Below are 5,172 nucleotides of genomic sequence, written 5' to 3' on the forward strand. Positions count from 1 at the left end.
CTGCAAGACACAAAACGTACAGGGAACACTTAGGCATACAGCGACCGGACGGACAGCTGGCGAGGACAGCTTTCAGCAGGGTGCTCACACCACCGTGGTTATCTGGAAGCAAAACCAGTGGCTGGAGAGCTGTGGTTAAGAGCGGGGATCCAGAGAGCAGAGCGCACAGCGCCGCGCCAAGCAGCGGGGTTAGCGTCACACAGCACAGCCCACACGGGGATCCGCGCCTCCACGCGTCATCCTGGCTTTAAATCAGAGCGCCCACATCCTCCTGCTACCAGACATCATCCACCCACACATGTGCTTGCCAAAAAGCATCTTCAGAGGAAACGTGTGTCCATTAAAGTTAACCGCGAGGGACAGCAAACCACCAACCCACCACTAATTCACACTCCTCCAAAGGGGTTTGCTGGGTCTGGGAAAGCCTCTTCCCTCCACAGCGAGAGTCAGCAGGGTGGAAGATGAAGGCTGTGGGATCTGGAGCCTGCTCCAGGTCACCAGTGTGATTCCACTGTCCAAAAATCACTTCCATCTGCCAGCTGCTGGCAGTCGCTGTGAAAGAGTAGGTGGTCCCAAACCCTTCTGAGAACGTGGTTATCTTCCCTCCCTGGTTCAGAAGTCAAACACCAAGGATTTAAGGATTAACCCTGTGGAGGATTAAACCTCCCTGCAACCCCTGCAAGATGTCCTATTTAAAACAGGGGAGAAGTGTGTGTGTAACAACCTGGGACTGCTCTCGAGCTGCTACAGGAGCTTGGCTTCAACCATCGCCCCTCACCAGTGCTACCATAAACCCAAACCAATAGGTTCTTATAAGCAAATTGAAACCCTTCACCTTTCCTGAAGGCAGTCCTCCCTGTTACCACCCATCCTTCCTTCTATCCTGGCCTGCTTTAAACTTGATACTTTCAAGGATTAGATAAGATTTATTATAAGCGCAGACAATCACAATTTGCTAATACACTGCATTTTTCTGCTTTGTTTTCTTTAACTGGGGGTAGAATTTTAACAGCACCTTCTAATTCCCAATGTAATTGGTTTTAAAAAAAAAAAAAAGTCAACCGCTGCTCTTTATGAAGCAGACCTTTCCTGATCGTTTCATTTCCTCCCCAGCGTGTAATCGCCACGACTCGGTGTATGACACAGAGGCAGCCTGAGCAGTAACGGGGTTTTCTGAAATAACAGTCATTACCACAGGGCTCCCGGCCAGAAAAAACCCGACCCGGCAGCGTATAAAAGCAGCAGGAACGGCACCAAACCACCAGGAACCTCGCGCAGGCCAAGTGGAAATCCAGAAGCAAACTGGGCAGCGCTGGCTCGGCTTCAGGTGCGATTCAGGAGCGTGCTCCGAAATGGAAAGTCTCTCCCCTCCCAGCCACTCGTGATCCGGCAGAGCGTTCTAAAAGGCTTTGCAGTCCTGAGACAGACACGAGCTCCGCTAAGGGGAAACTTTATCCCAGCGGACAGGGAAGTAAGCCATGAAATCCAATTTGCAAGGGATCAGAAGGCTTATCCAGAGGCATTCCCGCACCCCACACACCCTGTGCTTCAGACAACAGCAAACCTACACGTGCACACAACACATTTCAAGTGCTACTCACATCATTTACAGCATGATGGCTTAAAGTACGTCCAGAAGACACGAGACACCAAGACAAGCCCAGATCAGCTCCAAGATACCAAGATATCACCCTACCCCATCCAGCTGCACCAGTCCTGAAGCACAAAGGGGACCTGAGCAATCCTCAGGCTCTGGTTTATTTTTGGCAGCGGGTTCACGCGGTGTGGTTGCCCAAATAATTTATTGCTGGGCTTGAAGTGGCAATTAATGGTTCAAACTAGTGCCAGAAAGACTTGAGCAAAGTCTGGGGCACTTAGAAATGCTGCCCCTTGCACAGGCTGCGAACCTGACCAAAACCAGAGTGCAGTGGTTTTACAGATTAAACAGAGCTGTGTTTTGATGCCGAGCTCCAAAAGCTTCAGGGTGTGCATATGAAAAACCAGGAGCATTTAATACAGATATTTCTTTCAGCCAAAGTTGGGAAGTAAGGTTAGGGGTGTGATGGGCATAAACCAAGTCACTTGCTCCCAGTTGGGAGCAAGAATGGGAACTGGAGCCCAGGAGATGTGTCCTCATCAGAGCATCCCTGGGAGAAAACACCTCCAAAAACTCCCTTAGACCTCTTCTGGTTGATGCTTTGGACTGAACCACAAAGTTCACTCAAGGGACTCAGAGGAGGAGAAAAGGTGGAGCCCAGGATGGAGCTGGTTCAACAGCGAGTGCTGGGTCTTACAGAAATCAACTGCCAGGACTTGAAGATAAAAAAAAACCCAAACTGCTGTGTCCTTTCCTCCCCTTTGCCCTTTTAGTCCTGCAAATAAAGAAAGCTTTTACCAAAGAAAGGTCAAATCACCCAAAAGTTCAGGCTGAACGGATCCAAGAAGTGAACCATTTGTGTTTAGCTGTGAGGACTGCAGTGAAGTGTAGCAACCTCTTCCTCTCCAGCTCTGCTAGGAAAGCCGTACGCTTCTTCCGAGTTCACCAAAACCAAACCCTCCATCCCGTTTTAATGCCGTGCATCGCATAAATAAAAGTGACAGACGGAGATAAGACCCCGAGTTTCTCACGTTAGATGTAAACACAGGAAAATAACCCCGCTATGGTCTGCAGGAACTGGGAGCTGGAAAAACACCAGCATGGGAACGTTCCTGCTGCAAACCACTGCAGTTCCCCCAGGGCGGTACCTGCAGCGCCCGGTGCATCGGATCCGAACGGCATCTTGGAGCCGTGGAAGAAATATGGGAACTGAAGCCAGGCTCTGAGCTAAAATATCAGGAAAAAGGTGGGATCTCTGGGATTAAAATCACATCTTCTGAGGTGAGGAGTTTGCCAGGGCTTTTCAGGCCAGGCAGGGAAGTTTAAAGAGGTTTAAGTCAACAGGATTTACTGAGCAAGACTCTTGAGATGTCGGGCTCCTGGGTACACGGAGTTCGGTCAGCCCCGTTCTGGGAACTCTGATTGGACAAACAAATACAGAACAGCGTCTAAAACCTCTCGGTTCAGCCCAGTGCGAGCGCATTTCACAACACGGAGAACAGTAACAACCATAGAGAAAGAATCAAGTAAAAGTGGGGTTTATGGAGACAAAAATCACTGCAGGGAAATTGGTGTCCACAGCAGCTGTGGAGGCTCCGTCCCTGTCAGCGGGGTCTGCTCCTCCATCGCTGATCTCCCACAGATGCTCACATCAGGGCCCACATTTCACAGAATCACAGAATCCCAGACCGTGAGGGATTGGAAGGGACCTCCAAAGCTCATCCAGTCCAATCCCCCTGCCGGAGCAGGAACACCCAGATGAGGTTACACAGGAAGGCGTCCAGGCGGGTTTTGAATGTCTCCAGAGAAGGAGACTCCACAACCTCTCTGGGCAGCCTGGGCCAGGGCTCTGTCACCCTCACTGAGAAGAAGTTTCTTCTCCAATTGAAGTGGAACCTCCTGTGTTCCAGTTTGTGTCCGTTACCCCTTGTCCTATCATTGTTTGTCACCGAGAAGAGCCTGGCTCCATCCTCGTGACACTCACCCTTTAAATATTTATAACCATGAATGAGGTCTCCCCTCAGTCTCCTCTTCTGCAAACTAAAGAGCCCCAGCTCTCCCAGCCGCTCCTCATAAGGGAGATGCTCCACTCCCTCCATCATCTTTGTAGCCCTGTGCTAAAATTTCCACCTAAAACGCGACCTCAGGGATGAGAAATGAAACGTGAGAAGAGATGAGCACTGATCTATGGCACTGTGAGATCACGCAGCAGCAAACCTGAACCATTTCACCTTACCAATACCTACTCACAGACCTGTGGCCCTGCTTTTACAAGGCAGAGGGGAAGTAATTCAAAACAGGGCAGCATAAATGGCGCCTCGGGCAAAAATAGACAAGGCAGAACAAAATGCAGGAAATCCTAATGCCAAACCACTGCCATCCATGTGGAGCCGTGCACGCCGGGCTGTAGGTGACAACTCTGGAAGCCACGAGGGCTTTGCTCCTGCTCTGCTACCCACAGTGCTGGGAAAAGCTGCTTCCAGACCTCGGTTTTCCCCACCTGTAAAAATGGAAACACAGCATTGAGAGAAGCAGAACACAAAGCCAAGTCCTCGCTGTGACTTGGGGCTGTTTCTGATTAAACAGAAAAGCAGATCCCTGCGCAGGAAGGCGAATGCTGTAAAGACAAGTTTCCAATAAAGCTCTGGAGCCAATTCGGCTACCAGCGCTGTTTGCTTTCTTTTCTCCCCCCAAAACCCCTCCACATCAAAGAGGGGGGTTGCTTTTATATCAGAAGTCTCTGTTGTAAAAGCAAATGTCTCAAATGATCACCTAGGTTTCACTGCCCTTTTGCTGCACCAGGGCACTATCCTAATGGTATTCCTGACGTATCTCTTCGAAGGCAATTAAGGCTGAACATGAAGGACAGAAGAAAAGCTCTGAAAAGTGCCTGTTTAGACTAATTCCTCCCCGTCGTTTTCTCTCGCTCCATGATTCAGCAAGTGCCTTTTAAATAAAGCTTCCTGTTTGTAAAAATTGCTGGATAAAGCACATTGCTTTAGGCCACGATAAAACCCAACAGCTCCTTTAGACAAGACGACATTTGTCCTCTCGCTTTTCCATGTATTTCTTCCTGACCGTAGGAACTTTACTCACAAAGCCGGCCGGGGCAGTGGGCTAGAGCAAAGGCCAAGCCACCTAAAGAACAACCCAATGCTTTCCAGTCAGAGGATGAGTGGCAGAGCTCATTTCGAGTTTCACTTATCCGGATTACAGCAGCACCCGGAGACTTTGGGGAGCAGCCCTTGTGCAGAGCAGACAGCAGAGGCCATTGCTACTCCGTGTGTTTACGTACTCAGTATTAGAGACAAGATGTGCAATACCAGTGCTGTCACTGCTTGAGATACAAGAAACCAGTGGCTTGGCCTGAGGTCCCAAAGGAAGTTTAAAGAAGCCCGGATGTTTGGAGCCTCAGTTCAACGCCTCAGAGGCAAAGCATCAGGAGGGCATTTAAGGCTGGAGGCAAATTAACCCTGCGTCCATTGCCCGGAGGCCGCCACAAATCCATACCCACATCTCAGCTATTATCATCCACACAACTGCGAGATTCCTGCGACCCTTGTGTGGTATTTCCT

This window comes from Mesitornis unicolor, unplaced genomic scaffold, assembly GCF_000695765.1.
Source record: "Mesitornis unicolor isolate BGI_N332 unplaced genomic scaffold, ASM69576v1 scaffold19755, whole genome shotgun sequence".
Lineage (NCBI taxonomy): Eukaryota > Metazoa > Chordata > Aves > Mesitornithiformes > Mesitornithidae > Mesitornis > Mesitornis unicolor.